Genomic DNA, 20631 nt, shown 5'->3' with positions numbered 1-20631 from the left:
TACGCCTTCTGACAAAGAAACCCATTGTCTGTTTTGAATAGAGCTTTGCAAGGTCTGTGGATCTCCAAAACTGTGGATGTGTGGGATGAGGTGTGAGGAGAGAAAGGGACTTTTGACTTCTATGACATTGATACTCAGCACGTTCTTTAATCTAAAGCAATTAAAAAATAAAATGTCACCATGTAGATTTTAATTATGTTTTGAGTTCAAAGAATATCTAGGCTTATTTTTTTCTACAGAAAAAAAAAACAAAACTGCTGTATCATACTGTTGTTTTGTAGGGTTTTTATCTTTTTTAAATATATATATATATATAATAATAATATTTGTATTTTATTTATTTATTTATTTATTACAATCACAACTAATGTTATTTCTTTTTACTTCTTTAAGGAGGGTGTTGTGGAAAAATAATTACATTCTGTAGTGATCTTTGTTTTCTCCTAAAACGATGTGACTAAAGACAAGAGTAAAGGTGAGTTTTATTCTCTTTCTTCTGTACAGAAATCAGGGAAGTGTGAAGGTAGCATTCATAGGGATGACTATATAAATAGGTCATGTTTATAAATTTATAAATAAGAAGGGGGCCTACCTATCAGAGAGTGTGTCCCATAGGAGGAATGAAATGATGACAAAAAGCAGATGGGAATTCCTGAAAGCAGCATCAGCAGGTCAGTAAGTATTCTGACCTCCAGGAAAATATTATCCTCCTACTCTTTGTGGAATACAATCTCAAAAGTAAACTTGTGAAAAATGATGAGTCATACCACACCACCAATCTCCATTACAGTGGGAAATATTTAGCTCTGCATTTGTGAACTAGGTCCAACAGCAACGGTGTAATTCTATGTTTAATAATCCATCCTTCACTCTGCCAACCTTCTGCCTATCCTGGCCTTAATTATATGAAATATTTCCAATTTTTTTCTCTCTGATCCCTTTTCTTCTCCCAGGGTCCCCTTTCCTAGTAATGCAGGCACAGTTAATTAAGTCTTCAGTAGAAGTCAAGTAGAAGTCATGAGCCTATTTAACTGCTCTGGGAACAGAAGGGCTAAAGGGAATGGAACAAGAGGGCTGGAGAGACATGGAGGAAGTTAAGAGAGATGAATTTACATCCCTTCTTTTGCCAAGCATAAAGATAGGGAAAGGTGGCAATGTCTCAGCCTATAAATTTCTGGATGAAAAGTATTATTCTTGGATTTTGCATGTCTTCTAATCAATTTTCTCCTGAGTCAGCAGACATCATCTCTCCACTGAGTTTCTCCCCCTTTACCCTTTTGTAGCAGCACCTGCTATCTTGACTTTCCAAAGCTTTGGAGAAATTAAGCAAATGGGTCTCTGTCCATAGCTGTAAGGTGTGTGCAGTTTTCATATCTAGAGGTATTAATTCCTCGCAGCTGGAAGAGCGCAAGCAGGTGAATCAGTCCTGATGTCAGAGCAGAAAGCTCATTGGTCCTTCTTACTTGGTTGGGGAATACACACTATAGTACAATAAATCTGGGAGAAAGCCCTTTAACAAGGTGACCGAATAGTTACTTTCCATTCATGGGTTTGTAGGCAAGTTTCTTCCTCTGCAGTGCCTAGGAGCAGAATCATTACAAAGGAACAGATAACATATTCCATCTGAGATGGCCTCACAGCCACTTTTTTCAGCTAAGTTAATGTTTTCCAATTCACTTGTACTGTGCACATTTATCAGGCAAGAGTAGCTCTAGGTGTAAGCCTTGCTGACGTCAGTGAATCTACACTGGCAAAAGTTTGTCTAAGCTTCCTTTTCATGCTTAGACAGAATGGCTTCAACAAGAACCGGAGAATTAGGACTTTCTTTCATCTCTCTGTTGCTCGAGAAATCAAAATAATGTCTTCAGTAAAATAAAAGGTTTTAAAAGAAGCAGGAAATGCAGTAGCAAACAGAAGCAAACAAACTACTTTTAATGTCAATGTTGATTGAACAGAAAACATTTCATTTAATATGAACAGTAATAGCTGATTATTAAATCTGACAAACTTCTAAAAATGTCTGTTTTTCTTCCTGCTCATATTAGCACCCATTTCGCTAGCAATACTGAGCCCACTGTGTCTGCCTGGCATGAATAATAAGCATCTGTCAGACTATCTGCAGCTACAATTAAATACTGAAACTGCTGTATAGTTTCTAAACAAATAGAAGCTGAATATCTGGCTGTTTCTATCCTGGGATTTCAATTGCATGCAGTCCACAGGGGACTTAACTTTGCTCTGTAGTGCATTGCAGAAGGCACTTAAGCTGTATGACCATTAATTTAATCATCCTGAAGTTTACCACTGGGAACAAGAGGGCAGGAAGGGAAGGAGACCTGAGAAGTGTACAGTAGTGATCAGTTGGTTGTTCACTCTGCAGAAGCCATCATCACAACAGGCATTAATTGACTCCCTTGTTGGCAGTCTCCATGGATAGTTGAAATCACTCCAAGCCTAAGCTGGTCTAATAAAAGTATTACCTCTCTCCATAGACCTTGCCTCATATACTGAAATAGGCTTTCTCCAATAGGGGTGGTCCCTCTGAGATAGCCCTGAGGCCAACTTTTTACAGGGAGGTTTAATGTGTCTACGCATACAGTGGGGGAATAAATGCCAAATTTGCTCACCATGCTTGTCACCTAAAAACCTTTCATGGCATTCAGTTTGTATATCAAAACCTCATCACATATATATATATATATATATATATATATATATATACATATATATATATATATATATGTGTATATATATATATATATATATATATATTATATATTACTATATATAATTATTATATATTATATTATACACTATTATATATAATATAATTATATATATTATGATATATATATTATATATTATTATATATATTATATATATATAATTTTTTTTTGTTCTTTTAAAATATATTTCAAATTTAAAAAGAAGACATTAAGAGAAAGAGCTCTGTTTAGGACCTTGATACTAATTATGTATTTGAACTACTGCTAAAATTTAGTTATTTTTTAATATCCCAAATGTTATTCCACTCTTTTCTTCTGAAGTGTATACCAGATATATCTTCTCACACTTTATTCTACCTAAAGAGCAAATTTTCAAAATTTGGCATATAATGCCTGACATAAAAGGCTGTGATTTTCTACTGAGAGCTTTTCATAAATCTGTAAACCCTAAAGGGTGGAAATGTCCACCTAATCTGATGATATATCCATATACTACACATTTCCTTCCAATTACATTTTTTCTTAAACTGCCACATTTCTGTTTGGCTGAAATATATTTTAAAGAAAATCAGTCAATCTTTAAGTCAAGAAATGGAGAATTGCTGTTTCCCTCAGTAATTTATATTGAGGGCTGGTAGCTCTCCTAATGACATGTCTGTGCCTTTATTTTAAATGTAAAATTGCATGGATTTAGTATCCAGACATTTAAAAATATTTACGTGTATTTCAATTAAAATATTATTTTTCTATTTTTAGAAAGGTTGATATTAAATTTTCTTGGAGGAGTTCCAATGTTTTAATTACATAATCTCAGTCTTCTTTTTTGATTAACTAAATGGACTTGACTCCTTAATTATTTCTTTTCCTTGTATATGTTCCTCAGTTATTTGGGGGTTCTCTGATCTCTCTTCTCTGTCAATATCCCTTTCAAAATCTCGTCAGAACGAGATGCAGCACTCCAATTTTGTTTGCACTATGGTTGTAGAGATATATAATGCCCACTTTTTTTTTTTTCAAAATCATTTGCTGTTCACATCAACTTTCCTGATTGTGTTGGTTTGTCAGTCCTTCTGGAAATTGTGCCACTTCTATATAAATGACTTGCTTTAGGCATACGAAGTTGAAAGTACTGGTATTTGCTGCAAGAAACTAATCCAAAAAGGAGCTTGATGTGGACAGAATCTAGTATGCCCAGGGACATCTATTGACTTTAATAAGGCTTTATACAAGACCAAATGTGTACCCATGTGGAAATCCATGAATCAAATTTGAAACTGTTTAGGAACAGTAATGGAAAAAATAAGAAAGAAATGCTGATAAAATCCTTGGATAGATAGCATTATTATTTTACTAGTTTCAAGATTCATTTTTCTTTCTTTCTTTAATTGTTCTTTTTTTCTTTTACATGTGTCTGACTAGTAAATAGATAACTGTTAACTTGTAGTAAGAATCCGTACAATAGAACTGGATGACAAATTCTATAACAAAACTATATGGTCTTGATATTTGTCCCATTGATTTCATTTCATGAAGAATATATGTCAGCTAAATATAAGGATTTAACAGCAGAACTGTATATTCATTTGAAACTTTTTAAATTGGAAACTTCATTTGAAAGTGGAATTTAATTTGAAGAATAACTCATCTATTCCTCTCACCTTCAATTCCCCTGGAAAAAGAGAGCTTAGAAAAAATAATCTGAGATCACGTGGGAACTTTAAATCAATTTGCCAAACATTTCAGAACATTTACAAAATCTAAGTATAAAAATTAAACACAAGTATTCTGAAACTATTTTTAAGCTACAGTTCCTGTGGCTAGAGGCAAGTGAAAGATAGTAAGCAAAATTTTTTTTCTGTGCGATGTCTATCATTCTTTCTGCTTCAGATATCATCAATTCTATATGTACAGAAGACAGCCTAAAAAAAAAAAAAAGTACAAAATTGCATTTTCCTTGCAAGATTTAAGTAGTTGCTAAGATTCATTAACGGAAAAAGAGCAAGAATGGACTTTGAAGCAAGTATTTGACTTCTGGAGTAAAGCTGTTTCTGTACAGTACCTTTTAAAAGCTTCAGGGAACAGAATCTTATTCTGAAGTTGCAATTTATGTCTGCCACAGATCCAATTTTTTTCTTTTTTCATGACAAAATGAAGTAAATATTGAACTATCTAGAGAGTGTATTTTTCTTATACTAATAAAGGGAGCCAATGCTATGAATATTCATCTGAATTTGGGAACAAATTGCAGCTAAGTTAGGTTGGTTGTGGTACTTACAGATAAGATTCATTCATTTGGCAAAACCCTCTGCTTCAGCCAAAATACACTTAGTGAACCTATGGATTAAGTGAGAAAGTATATTTTCTTTCCCTTGATTTAGTACATCCCAGGATATTTGGCCAATTTGTACCATAAGTTAAAGTTTGTTTCCATCAGTCAAGAATGAAGTACTCATCAATTCTACTCAATCAAGAATTGTAGTACTCAACAACTTTGCCTCAGTCACTGGCAGTCAGGAGCAAAGTCTCCCCCACTGTAAGCATAGAGCAGGTTCAAAACCACCTGATGAAACTGAACAGATACAAGTCTATAGCACCTCATTACATGCATCCCAGGGTCCTGAGGGAACAGGCTGATGTAGTTGCCATGCCATTCTCCATCATATTTGAAAAGTCATGGCAGTCTGGTGAAGTACCTGATGACTGGAAACATAATTCACATTTTTAGTTAGGGTAAAAAGGAAGACCTGGGGAACTACGGACAGATGAGCTTCACCTCTGTGCTTGGGAAGATCATGCAAGTTTGCAGATGACACCAAGGTGAGTGGTGCAATCGATACAACAGAAGGAAGGGAAGCCATCCAAAAAGACTTGGCTAAGCTCAAGAAGTGGGCCCACATGAACCTAATGATGTTCAACAAGTCCAAGGGCAAGGTTCTGCACCTGGGTTGGGGCAATCCCAGACGTGAGTACAGACTGGAATAACAACTCATTGAGAGCAGCCTTGCAGGGGCTATAGGCTAATCAAACTTTCAGAAATAGAAAGAGGAAAAACACCCAGAAATTACTCTGGCAACTGAACATCTCTATTTTTCTACATGAATTCTGAACCGACATAAAGATTTATTTAGAATATTAATTCTAAAATTATATGTTAGATTAAAATAAGGTAACAATATTGGAAAGCTTTGCTAGTGGGAATAGGTTTTGCTTTTGGGGGATAATTATTTTAATATGAAAATGCTCTCTTCTCACTTCTGCTACTCACAGTTGCTACTCTAAACAAAAATTCACTAGTAAAGCTTATCTAATAAATAAGATCTATTATTGTTTTCAGGAGCTGACCATTAGCAATGACACTACTACATTTTTAACAGAATATCACAAAAGTATGAGATCATTTATACAACAAATCAGAAGCTGTCGTGACCACAGAAGGGCATCAAATTAATGCAGAGATAGAATTAAGAGGAGAAATTGGGCTTTCTGATAATCTCACATTAAGAGTGGGATCACCTCTGTAGCACTGCAGAATTTACCACAACATAGTTTTTGGTTCTTTTGGTATATGTAAATAAGCAAAAACACTTTAAAAATCATCAAGAAGACAGTCTTTATAATAACAGCTTGTATTGAAGTTTTTGTTTATAAACGTGTTATGTGTTGTTTGTCACCAAAATTGTCAAATTTCTTCTATACCACTTCTCTAAACATTTATTCATGAGTTTTTTGTTAGGTATTCATGTGTTTGCTGAAGGTTAGGTGCTCAAGAGCTTGGGCACCTAAGAAATGTTGTTCCAGAACAGAATAATGGTTCAGTGATTTCCATATCCTGTTCTAGCAATGGCCAGTGTTGGGTGCTTCATATCTACTTAATAGTGCAATAATATATCATGCAGATATGATTGTCCTTATCCAAAACAACCCTTGCTGAAGAATACTGAATAATCAGAATTGTTGGAACTTAAGCTGTTCTGGGAGTTGCAGTTTAGTGAGAAATCCTTTTTTTAAAATTTATTTATTTATTTTATTTATTTATTTTTATTTTTTTGGTGTGTGTTTCTGACTCTGCAGTGTTAGATCAGTTTTAGGAAGAAATAACACCACTAATTTCAAAATAGCTGCGCCAAAGGCACAGATATAGACAGCCAAACTTCACTTTGGGAACATGTGACTATTCTGGTGCATGATTTCCAGTGTCATTTCCAATCACAAATTTCTGAAAGTGTCAACAGAAATGCATGATCATCTTTCTAAAAGCAGGAATAGATATACAAAACTGTCTCAATATCTTTCTCTTTTATCTTTATATAGTCCTATATCTTTCAGAGTGTTAATGTTGGAAAATTAGAAGTTATATAGTGATATAAAGTATCAGTCATAAACACATACTTGACTAGACATCTGGAACTCCCCTTTTGTTAGATTTGTTATTTGTGGGGATAAATGTTTTTAATGCTAGATTTTATTTATTTGTTTGTTTGTGATAGAGGATGTAGAAAATCTGGAATGCTGGAAAAGGCAAACAGCAGAAATTAGATAAAAGCATAGATAGAGTATTAGAAAAGATGAATGTTTTTCAGCTATTTGGTTATGCTCCTAATTCCCACTGAAAGCAAATAAATAGTTTCTACATTTTAGTAGAATGAAAACCAAAATCTTGTTCTAATTATATTGAACATGAACAAACCTTCATCTTATTAAGCAATGTTCCCAGCAAATGGCATGCTATGTCAATACTCTACACTTAGAGCAGAGGTAGAACCTCAGTGATCTTTTAATTGCTTCATTACCAGTCAAGGTGTAAGAGGTAGATTTAGATTTGGTAAAACAATGTCAAGCAAAAATGGAATAGAAGGGAACTGCTAGTCCACTTTTCTAGGTGTACTTATTTTCCTTCTGGCAGATATTCATCTGCCTTACTGCTGGAAACCTGTAAAGATGAGGACTTCCAGACAATTTATTCTATGTCTTGCTGTCCTTTTCTTTCTTTATGCAGTCTGCCTTGAAATCAAATCTTGATCATGCTGCAGTATACTTCTTTTTCTATCTTGTAAAAGAGAAAAAAACTTTTTTTTTTCTTTTCTCTTTGATGTCTACTATATACTTTGAGACCATTGATTGTTCTACCTTTTCTCTCAAAGCTGGACAGGCTTTAACCAGTCCAATTCTCTTTTGAGTTATGATGTCTGATGACTCTCGTGGCTCTCTTCTGAACTTCATTGAAGAGATTCATATTTTTTTTTCTGAGCTGACAGCTCAAAACTTGGCAAAGCATTGCAACCAAGGCTCATCCAGTTTTGAACAAAGAAAGGGATTCTTTCATGTATCGTTTGGGTTAGCAGGATGATGTGTGTATTTCATGAAATTTTTGACATTCCCAGGCTTATGTAAAACCTTAAATCATTTTAAAGATTTAGATGCACAACAAGTTCTCTTCTAGATGCACAGTAAGTTCTCCTCCATTCTGTATTTCTACAGTTAAGCTCCTAAGAGTAGGCATTGCACATAGTTTTAATGTTTATTTTTGTTTATTTTTTTTTCTTAACTCCTTTTTTCAATATGAAAAATATCATTTTGATTGCCAGTGCCTGTTCCCCATGATATAAAATTAATTACATTGATTTGACATTAGTTTTTCTTGAATAATCTGTCCTGGCTACAATTATATCCTTGTGATAGCCCACATTCTTATATGTGGTGGTGATTTTTTTCCTGTAAGCTATGATACTTCTTTCTTATTTTATTAGCTGTGTTAGCCACCTATTCATAGGTGTCTCCTCGTTTGACTGTTCTAGATACCCACTAGTCTACATTTTCTATTTTTTTGTATTATGACTCAAATGTTTTAAAAAGTCTAATTCCCTCTTCGTTTCAGCATTTAAAAAAAAAATTCTTGACATAAAAGGCAAATATTTGTATTTTCTCCCATCTGTCTTTCTTAAAGAAACTCTGTCATTCAGACTTACATATTATTGCACAAAGATTTTGGAATACCAACTAATTCATAATATTTTTGGAGAATAAACTCTTCCCTTTTTATTCCTAATAAGTCTTGCATTGAAGAAATTCAGCAGACTGTTTTTCTCCTCCTGTCTGTCCTATGACCTGCCTCATAAATAACTTACTGCAAAAATAAAACATGGAAATGTCAATATTATCATAGTGTGACTCGACTGTCATATTTAACAAAGGATTCCAAATAAATAAATAAATAAATAAAAACAATACATAAGCATGTCTGTAATGATATATACCAAGACAATTTGACATATCCAGGACATGTCAGCTTTATTGGGCAAATTTTATGGCCATTTCTTTAGGATTTAAAGGTGCTGGTAACTTGGTCTGAATGCCCATATGAATGTATACTATCTTTTTGCAAGGGAAAAGGCCAAATGGAGGGAGACCTTGGTATTTGGTAACTCTGGAAGTCTGCTGTAATAGCTTAGTAACAGTTTAGTCAACATCCATCCTCTGCTAAATAAAACTATCCTCTACTCATAAATTCCATCATCTGCTAAAAGTGGTTTTATCACAGGGTTGGAGCACCTCTCTGATGAAGAAAGGTAAAGAGAGCTGGGGATTTTCAGCCTGAAGAAAAGTCTCCAGGGTGACCTCATTGCAGCTTTTCAATAGGGCTTATAAAAAAGACGAGCAAATTTTTGCTTGGTCAGATAATGATAGGACAAGGGGGGTTGGGGGTGTTTTAAACTAAAAAAGGGGAGATTTAGATGAGATGTTAGGAAGAAATTATTCACTGGGGGGGGAGGGAGGGAGGAGGCACTGGAATAGGTTGCCCAGAGTAGTTGTGGATGCCCCATGCCTGGAGGTGTGCAAGACCAGATCTGGCTGAGGCTCTGGGCAACCTGATCTAGTGGGCAGCATCCTTGCCCATGTCAGGGGGGGCTGGAACTAGATGATCTTCAAGGTCCCGTCCAACCCAAGGTGTTCTATGATTCTGTGATTTTCTGTGAATATATACTGATAAATGTAGACACTATATTTTTTCCCTTTGTAGAAAAAATGGCATGTATTTGTTTTGTCTCTTTCTACTATTCGACACCCATGCACTTTGTACTTCTGTAAAGAAATGCATACATGTATTTAAATAGAATTCCTTTCTAATTTATGCCACTCTCCATGCTGAATTCTTTAGGAACCTTTCTATGCAGGATGCATTCTCAGGTTTTGCTTTGAACATTGCTTTATGACAGCATTGTTCTTGCACACAGTATTGCTGTACTTTCATAACCCCTCATCTTTAATTCCTTTCCTCTTCATTCCACCAAAGTAAAGCCCTGATGTATGTTTAGGATAGTCAGTGAGATTTAGAAATCAAGTCCTCTGTATTTGGTTTAGATTTCCAAACAAATCTACATTTTACTTTATATAATGTATATATTATATAGCACTTCTGTGCAATTATTATGTATCCTATGTTGAAAGTTTTAGCCATCAACCTGAAAAATTAACCATTTTCTCAACATTTTAAATTAAAAAAAAAAAAAAAAAAAAGCTTATACTTTAATTACATACATTAAATTATTATTATACCTTTTTTTAAAAAATATATACAAGGGCTTTTGTCAAATTCTCCTAAGGTTCTCCTAAGGTTCTCCTAGCCAGTGGAGAGAGAGGAGATAAATTGTTATTTGTTGGTTGCCTTCTGTAGAGTTCAAGGAAGGACCCAGAGGCAGGTTGTTTGTCAGATAATTGTACAGGTGACACAGTATATTTATTAATTGTTCAAATCAACTGTAGATTTATTTGCAAGGCCAGGCAAAAATTTCTTAATGAAATAAAAACTCTGTAGGATAAAATTTGATTTACTTTGGTATCAGCTCTCGATCTAGATCCTTTTCAGAAATCTCTGCCCAGCTGTTTTATGACAGATGATACAACTGTATGTATTGACATTTGTTTTCTGGGATGTATCCAATACTGATCATTAAAAATCCCCCAAATAAACAAACAAATGACCATTACTCTAGATTAAATATTTTATACTTTTATGTGTGAATTGAATTTCAGACAGACTTCCAAGTTTTTATTTTCCCTTTTTCTTGCCTTTTAGCATGCTGGAATAGGTCTGTTTCAGTTCAATGCATTCTTCTGTGTATTTTGCTCTGTGTTTAGGAAAGTACAGATACAGCTGAAATAAGTTTAAAGTGATTTTTATTTTCAACAACATATCATGACAAAATTTTCATAGTGTTTTAACTCAAAGCTTGAGGACTCAAAATAATGGTTTGCTCATTCTTGTTATACTTTTAGACAACTAGGGCAGCAGTAGCAGAGAGAGACTGATTTACGTGTAATGCTCCCAGGAAAGCTGATGAGAAGATGCCCACAGATCAAGGACCATCAGATGTTCTAAATACATTTACATGACACATAGCAAGAAAACTCCAATACCGCAAAGATTTATACTTGTATTTAGCCCACTGTTTAACTTGACACAGGTGCTGATGGATTACTCCCTAATAGTGAAAAGAAGTTGCATCAGCTGTTTGTGAAAAATTGACTTGTTAAAGGAAGAAAAAGAGGGAAGATATTTTGAAGTATGGAAGAGAACAGGGGGTTGTACTCATCAACAGTGTAAAAGCAGCCCCTACACATGTATAATGAATTAGAATGTCTTTCACTCAACCCCTTTTTTTTAAAAAAAAATATGGCCTGGCTCACTACTAAACTGAAGTGTATTACTTGATGCATTGATTTTAATGGAAACATGGTGATGCAGAGCTGACAGAAAATTGGCTTTCCACTGTGATATTAGGAGTCAGGGCCTAGAGCCAAATCAGCATTTAATCAGCTAACCTGTAACTTCAGTGGAACTTAAATGGCTCAGCTCTTTAGACTGATGCACAAAATCTCTGCCTAACTGCTGAGATTCATGATGTGCCAGTAGACTCACTTGTTATTGGTAAAGTTAATTATCTCCCCAAAATATGTATGTAGACATTATTGTTAAGCCAGACATAACAATGTTCTCATTTGTCTTATACCTAAAGCTATGAAATCAAGTTGCATATGTAACTAGAAAGATTTTGAGGGGAAAAAAAATAAAATATTTATTTTCATAATTCAGCATTGAATACAAAATTATAAAAACTAAAGATTCCTTTCCAAAAAGTTCTTTTAATCCAACCTTTAAATGGAACAAAAGGCCATTTGCACCAGCAGGGAATTTGGCTCATACTGAAGAAAGAGTGACCCATTTTCTTTGGTTCTAATAGGTTTCATTTATGCCTTAAGGGAATGGTGGACATCATTGCTTTCCTTGAAGTCCCAGCCAACAAATATTAAAGGAAGTTCAAAAAATAATGCCCTTAGCAAGCAATTAAAAGAAGCACAGACAATGCTCTGGTAAGGTACATGTCCTTCCTATTTCTAAGGAAGGACAAGTTGTTAACAGTCTGAGAAAATTCCTTGATAAACTCAATCCTGTATAATAACTTCAGAAGCCTCTATTACATTCACAATTTATACAACTTTTATGCGGATGAGTAGAAAGGGAAATGTTTTCCTATGTGTTAGTCAGTAATAAAATGATAAAAACAGAAATATCAAGGGGGAATTTTTTACCTGTTGGCTTTGCTTCATTCTGACTATCTAAATTGATATGAAAATCAGGTTAATTGTCTTCTGTCCCAGACAGCCTGCCACCAATCTTTCCCTCTTCATGTAGGTGTCACTATGATCTTTGGGCTTAAGTCAAGAGTTAGAACATTTCTCTGCCCACCAAGCTCCCATACTTTCCTAGATAAAATGGAGCATGTATCCACTTCTTATGTATCCACAGCAGCAGAAACAGGAAGTTTTGACACCCATGTTTTATCCTCTATAGAGGTAATGCTTCAGATTTTCTTTGCATTTCATCTCTCTGTAAAGTGCTGTTGTGGTAGCTGACTTGCAATGCTTTGTCATATTACCTACCAATTGTTCGTGTGTTTTCCCTAGAGTTTTGAAATTCCATTTTCTCCCAGTTCTACATATGGCATTGTCCATCAGTCTTCTAAGTCAAAACAGTTTGTATTGCTCTGGTTTCCTCTGTTGCCATATTGTCTTGATCTGTGATTTTATTACTTCTAGCTTCTCTTATTTGGTCAACTCCTTATTAGATATAAGGTGTGTACACAACCTCCCCCCAACTTCTTTCTGATGTTGTAGTATGTAAATGATAACACAGAGGGAAGACACTGTTTAGGGAGTTCATACAGTACAATAGCAAGACATTGCAGTACAATTCAACTCAGAGTACAAGGATATCCATGCTACAGCACAATATTCACATCTCTTAATTTCACTCTTTCTACTTTTTTAATGTTGCTGAGATTGTCTGCTTATTGGAGCTAACTGTCAGCTAAAAAGCCAAATTATAAAATGCTTCATTTTCATTCACATCTGCACCAGAGAAATGAGCTAGGGAAAAAGGCTTTCAAGGAGCTGAGAAGAAGTGCTTTAAAAAGCAACTGCAAGTCACTGGGGGCAAAGGGGCATATGTGGGTTGGAGAAAGCAGAGAGAAATTTTTGTTACTAATGCAGAATGAGAGAGAAAAAAAAATCAGCAGCACTGCCAATAAAGACTGTTATGTATGTTCTCTATAATAAAATCTGAGAGACATTTCACGTTCTATTCCATAGCTTCTAAAGACTTAATTGTGCCATTAACTCTATAACCTTGTTCTAAAGGTAACTTATGGTTCATGAAGTTCTTTTGAAAGAAATAATCCTAGAAACTTTTTGTATGAGATGGTTTTCAAAATTTTCCTCTGGCTATTAATTGTTATTTAGTTCAGCAATATATATGACATGGCACTACATTTAATTATATTAATTATATGCAATAATTCTGACAGAAGAGATACCATTTCCTTTACCTGAAACTGACTAGAAGTCACTTCAACTAAGAAATGAAAAATTGCAAGGTGAAAGAAAAGGACATCAGAGAAAAATATGGAAAAGACAGGAAAGAAAGAAAGTGGTGAGGAAGAGAGAGAAAAAATGAAAGGAAACAGCCAAGACAGAGAAACAGATCTTGTTTTTCTTGACTTTTAAAGCTGTCCTTTTTGTTTTGCAGTATTTTATTTGTAGAGGACCATCATGCATGCTTTCCATCTACCATTAGTATAAGGAATTCTGCTTCCTATGGACTACATTGATAATGTGTCTCCATGGATGCATTCCAGAGTAGAGTCATTGGGAAATCTACTGGATGTTCAGCTTTTCTAAACTATAAGGTTAGTACCAAAATAAAGCAAAAGAATTAATAATGTTATTATGGAACACAGCAGAAGTTTTATCTTCTCAGCCATTTTTACTTCAGTTCCAGAATAAACATAACAAATATCACTACACTGATACGCACTAGGAAGAATTTTTTCACAAAACTTGAATGCACTTTTAGCACTGATGTTCACCAACAGGTGTCTCATTACCTAACAACTCCTGTATCATGAAAAATGGCTTATTTGTTTGTAGAGATTCAAGAAAATGTGTCATACAGAAAACTCTAGTTCTTGTTTTTCTCTAATGATGCAACATAATATTTGAAATTATGCTGAAATATATACTTTGGGTCTCCAGTTTCCAAGTATGCAGTTGAATCTCATTGCTGTGTTCCCCTACAACTCTTTTGCTTTCCATGACATAGCTACTATCAAAATTAGCTGCTGCTTCTTTAGATGGAAGTACATGTGTATGCCTTTCCTTCATTTTTATTTCATTTTCATTTTTTTTTATTTCATTTTTCATTTTCAGTAATATGGTGGAATTTAATGGCATAACTATTGGTAACAACTTTCTACCAGGATATTTAAAGTAATATGGACTATATTTGCCTGAAACATACATTTGATGGTGAAAATTAGATATGTGAGAAATAAGCATGTGTTTCTCTGAAAAAAATAGGACAAATAGGCATATTTCCTCCTCTTACGGAGGAAACAGTGCTTTTGCACTTAAAATTCAGGAAAAAATGACAGCTTATGTTTTTTGACATTGGTGCCAACAATGTCAAAATGTCTTTCTCAGTGTCCAAGATGTCTTTCTCAATGTGTGCTCCAAGAAGTAGTGAGTGGTAGCTGGTACAAGCATCTTCAAGGAATGACCCGGATTCTTTGAAATTTGGAGTGCCTGTCCTCTCTCGTCTTGATCTAGGCCTAGGGTGGTATTGAATTTCATTTTACATGATCTCCAGCCCTCCTTTTGGAATTTGATAAAAGGAGCTTAAAAACCTACCACAGCCCCAGACATAGATTCAGAGTTTGCTAGGAGCAGCAGAGGTAGGTGCCTACTTTACAGAGCCATCAGAGTCCTAAATAAGAGAAAAACATAAGCTCCTTATTTAAGCTATGAGTATTTTTCCTCATAAAGTGTTACTTTTCATTATTAGTTGTATATTGAGACAGGTTTTGGCAGACATATGAGGTATGTATCATGCATCATTCATTGCTGCCTTGAGTCTGAGCAATAAACATTTTGAAATAAAGACCATAAAGGAAAGGATAACCCAAGAAGAGAACATCTAATTCTGTGTCAACAGCCTGTTTTGGTGCTATGCAGAGCTATGCACAGTCTAGACAGAGTGTGTGAAAAAAAAAAAATGTTATCACATTTAATAGGAACGTTTCATGGTAACCTCTGGAAAATGCTGGGAAGTACATTTGACATGTTTTTGTTGCATGATGTCTGCGCCTGATGCCTGGCTGGTATTTGGGGAATTTTCTAGTGATGGACAGGTAACAGTTGCTAAATATATGAAGCTTGGGAAATCTCATCCCCTGTATTCCTGTGATTCTCAATCTGCCCTCAGTTGCATGCATGCAGAGCGGGATAATCCATGATGTTCACTAAAGCCACTTTTTCACAGTGGGTCTCCCTAAGAGACATTTGAGTTTGGCAGAGTTTCTTGGGTAGAAAACTGAACCGGTCTTAACATGGATAATGTATGTGGTTCTTTTTCCATAACCCCTGACAGGATCTCCCAACCTTCAACTTCAGTGACTTTATTTACCTGCAATCTGCATGTGCCCTGGAGCAAAAGAACTATCAAGAACTATGACAAACCATAATCTGGTATTAGAGACACAATAGTCTACCATCTCCTTGGAGCACTGAACCTCAGTGTTGAAGCTGATGGCAGTTGATCTAAAGGGTTTTGGACAGCACAAAGCTTTCAATCAGAGTTTTGTGAATAAGAATGTGAAAATTAACTTTGAGCATTGACAGAAATGTCTAATAGACACAATAATAAAATAAAACTTCAAAATTGATGAATTTGGAAAAACATAATCACAGAGTTTCTCATCATTGGATGCTGTGGTAGCTGCTGCAAAAGAGTAGATAAGAAGGAAGCCTGAAGATATTATTTAATATTGAAATAACCTATTTATGTGTGTTTTTCACATTTGCAAAACTGAAAACATGCAGTATATTTTCCACCTGCATTTGAGAATTTGAAATAGGCCTTTGTCAGTACTTCTGACTTTCCTTTTTTTTTTTTTTTTTTTTTTCCTGACAGTTTTTAAAAAAAAATCAACTTGACATTATATTGAATATGAGCTTTAATCCATTTTCTGGTCTTTCATTGCTAAAGAAAAGGTGGTGAAAAATTAATAATTGGTGAAATGGGTCCCAGCATAGTAAAGGCTGTTGTTAAACACCATTTCATTTAATGCTGTTCTCTTTGTGTTATTGTGAAACTTAAATGTGTTTAGTGATGTGATATTAATAATTAAAAAATTCTGAAAAAAAAAATGCAACTGGAATTGAAGTTGTGAGGAGATGCTTTAAGTTCAAATATGGATATTTTTCTCCTATTCCTGTTTCAATAGCTGGGAGTCAAGAGCCAGAATATTTTCAGTATCCACACTCTCTTAATGTAATGTTAGCATAAGATTGGAGCTTATGAAATTACGACACCTGTGCCACCCCTCCATCTACCTATTTCTAAAAGGATTACCTCTCAAGCAGAAGGACACTTTCAAACATGATTATGTTTATCTAGACTGATTACCTTTAGAAAAAAAATACCTGTTCTGTTAATAAAAAATCCGCCACTAGACCCTGACAAGTGATAACTATACAAAGGATAATTTCTTTATGTTATCTATAGAAATTTTAAACTTGCTGTCTCCTAAAGAAATTTTAATTGGTTTCAAGGGCCAATATTTCCTTGCTGCAGATTTCCTAACTGTATTTTCTTTTCTTCTTTACGCCAAACGACAGGGAGATTCTGCACTGAACCTTTGTCCATGTATCTGACCAACTTGCTAGATGGCCAGAAGGCACAGGGCTGGAAAAAAGGTAATTCTGTATTCTTCTGGTTGTACACCCATAGGCATCTTATTTGTCCCCTGTCATAAATCAGAACAATGTCAAGGGTACCTTCACTCTCAGCTGCCTGGAAAGATAGTGAACTGCTTTGGAAGTTGTGGTCAGGGACAACCAGGGGCCAGCATGATTTCCTTTCTACGTTTTCTTCTCTCATATATTGTTTTTGTTAGTTAGTTAGTTAGTTTGTTTGTTTTTAAGGATCCAAGTCAGTTGGTGTTAGAGTTGGCTATGTCAGTTCTACTGCGATCGATCACTCCCTCTGTTGCTAGGATCCTATCTGTGCCAGCAAAATGTCATGGTTATGGCTTAGCTCCACTTAAAATTTCCTTCCATTTTTCTAAACAAGCCTCTCACTCCCTTTATTGCTTGTGTTTCATCATCCAGTGGTGGAATGTCTCACTCCAGTAAACATATTTGTACTAGTCTTCCCCTCAGTAGTGCAGGTAGCAGTGACATAATCTTTGGCTCATACTGACACCCAGTGACTCTGGCTGGCTGTTATAATGTGCTCACAGTCACAACATGTTTTGTTGTTGTGGTTACTCTGAGCTTGCTAAATCATAGTTAGTTCAGCTTTGCCTATCATGCTGCAAAATGTTTCAGTAAATGCGCTGACAGTCGGGACTTGGGCTACTGTATCTTGTGTATCAGTTACCCTTATCCAATGTGTCCAATTGCATTTTTGTGCATCAATTTTTGGCAAACCTTGAATACTCTGTAACCAAAAGCATCACATGCTTTTCTTATGTTTTTGTACTTTTTCTCTGAGCTGGCGTAGTTTTATTTTTTATTTTTTCAAATCTAACATGGCTGCAGAGAGGTGATTTATCTTGCATATCCTTATATTGCTCTTTTTTTTTTTTTTTTAGTAGTCTGCCATAAATTTGATTAATATATTCATGTAAATTCTATTTTCAGTGGTCACATGATGTCAGTTAGCAAATGAGTTTACATAGCACTCAAAAAAATGTATAATATAGCTTTTTGAATCTGCAAAACAGTACTAGTGAAATTAGGAGACTAGCTTCCCTCATGGACTAGGAAAAAACAATCATGAGGTCTAAAAAGTTCAAATAAATTCTAACACAAATCCAGTTAGGTTTGGTTTAGATACAGTGTAAGAATAAGCTTAGTTGATTTATTTCATTAGGTCTTAATTAGAATACTGAAATACACAACCTAAAAACAAACAAAAAAGCAAACATAACAAATGAAATAAAATAAAATAAATGCAGAACCAAGACAAAAAAAAATAAAAATCAAAAAAAGGTTATATACCTTTATATCTATGTAACCTATATAAAGGTTATATGCTATATAATAGTAAGGTAGACAGTACAAATAAAATAGAGAAAATAGACATCACTCACAGTCAACAGAGACAAGGACAAAAATTGCAGATTAATGCCATAAAAATCAAAGATAAACTACTCCAAAGCTCCCAGACAAAAGGTTTATTGTCAAAATACAGTATAAAAACTTGAATAGAAAATCTCAAGCAATAATTCTCTGAAGGAAGCTTATAGATTTATAAATTATATCAAAATATAATTTTCCTGCAGTTTTAAAATCTGAACAAAATTGAACTGTTATGTTTAGAAAGGAAAACAACAACTTTAAAACTTCAGATAAATGTTTGTAGAGAGCTAGATGTTTCCATATCTTTCTGTAGGTGCACAAGGAGTTAAAAGAATTGTGTGGAGTTGCTTTGGAGGTGCAGAGCAAGGATTTGGAGTGCTAGATGGGATTGAATTATTTTTCACTGAAGAAGTTGTGAGATGGCAAAAGGCCAGAGAACAGTGTTCCTCAGGGAGGTGAGAACTAAAATGTAGCTGAGATTTATTTTGTCTTTGCTGCAAACAAAAAATACTTTTGATCATTTCAGAATGACTAGAATAGAAGTGAATTTAACAAATAGTTAAAGGGTTAACAAGGAGTTTCTGCCTTTCTGGTTGGAGTGAAGAGGAGAAATTCAGCAAGAAAATGACATTCCCATTTTATCCCCTACCTCAGTTTAGTTGGTCAGCAGAGAAACACATTCAGTTTCCGTCTTGGACAGTGGGTACTTAAATATATAAGCATTCCACCTAACCAGACGTGGTCCAACCAACAAATTTTGTTGTCTCTCTGGCTGAGTGGTAGATAGTAATCCATGTGTTTTATTTTGCACATGAACACTTGACCCAGTAGGATAAAGAAACTGTCTCTCTATTGCGAGAGACTGTGTAAATGTTTTATATAAAATAGAAAAAGGTCAACAGGATGGAAAAAAAAAAAAAAAAGAAAAAAGAAAAAAAAGGTTAAAGTGAAAGGAAACCCTGCCTATGAATTATCACATTACCTTTTTCTTGGAAATGAAAAATATACATTCATGTCTTCTGAAACAAATTACTCCTTTAGATGTGTACACAAAGTGATAGTTTATTGTATAAAAGAGAAATAACTTCATCTTCTTCTCTTTATGCATTTTTTTTTAATCTAGATGATTGATTTTCTATTTTTTTATTTTATTTATTATTTTTTTTCCTCCCAGTATCAAGGAGAAATTTGCTATGTGTCAAACAATTTCACTGATACAGATCAGTTTGATTTTCTTTTTAGTGAGAACAGTTTTTAGTTTCTGTTATTCCTTGCTTTGCCTTCCCACTGAAAATAGGGTAACAGAATGAGGACCTTCCTTTAGCAAAAGCCATTTAGTTTTGTAAAAAAAAACCAAACTGTCTAATTTGGTTTTAAATCCTTTTTATTATTATTATTTTTAATAATGAATTAAAGAGTAATAATATTCTTAACCAGTTTTGTTTGTTTGGTTGGTTTGTTTTGTTTTTTGACTCTCATTGATTTCATTGATACAAGGCCAGACTTGCCACAGACTTTTCTGGAAGATCAGTACTCAATATAATTAAAGAACTGGATATGTTTTTATCGTCTTGATACATTTATATATTTAAGTAGCAAAATATTAATAAACAAATTAATATAATGAAATTTCAAATATGATATAGTAAAATATTAATCTATTATTCACTTTGCAGAGGGAAATTCATAATGAAAAATGCAAATAACATTGTTTACAAACAAGTATTAACTTTTTTATTGCCTTAAAACAGGGTAATTGGGTTACATTAATTCAATATGTTTTGGAGAAAAGGGCTAATTAATATGCTTTAATGTTTGACTTTTGTCACTTCTCTAGAAAATGCAATTAGAAAGTTTCAAAATGTTTAATTATAGTGCTTGCCTTGATCTGTATTTTGTGATGCATGCACAGATTTTTAGCTTGTAATATGAAGTCTTCAGCAACCTCTTCTCTGTCTGATGAAAGTCTCTTTGTCTCTATGAAAGTGTTTCCCCAGATCTTTTCCATTCTCATATGCTATGACATTAATCTATGAAATTATGTCTTTATAAAGAAAAAACAAATAAACAAACAAAAAAAAGAGTTTAAAGTATTAGAAAATGTAGCTGTTGACTATTTGTGCAATTAAAGCTACTATTTCTCCCCCCTCTCCCCCTTTTTTCCCCTCAGAGTTATAAGAATCTTCTATCATATGAAAAAAATTAG

At 34.3% G+C, this 20631-nt stretch overlaps 1 long non-coding RNA gene across 1 annotated transcript in view; it reads left to right on the top strand.

Moving 5' to 3' along the window:
• The first annotated feature begins 344 nt into the window (after positions 1-344).
• Positions 345-20631, top strand: part of LOC106018841 (uncharacterized) — a 39472-nt gene continuing 19185 nt past the window's right edge. Inside the window, exons 1-3 of the long non-coding RNA XR_003497060.3 lie at positions 345-475; positions 13810-13969; positions 16959-17036. This is a non-coding gene — a long non-coding RNA (uncharacterized lncRNA). The remainder of the gene's footprint in view (positions 476-13809; positions 13970-16958; positions 17037-20631) is intronic.

The sequence above is a fragment of the Anas platyrhynchos genome, chromosome 4, assembly GCF_047663525.1.
Source record: "Anas platyrhynchos isolate ZD024472 breed Pekin duck chromosome 4, IASCAAS_PekinDuck_T2T, whole genome shotgun sequence".
Classification (NCBI taxonomy): Eukaryota; Metazoa; Chordata; class Aves; order Anseriformes; family Anatidae; genus Anas; species Anas platyrhynchos.
This window is presented reverse-complemented; position numbering and strand designations above follow the sequence as displayed.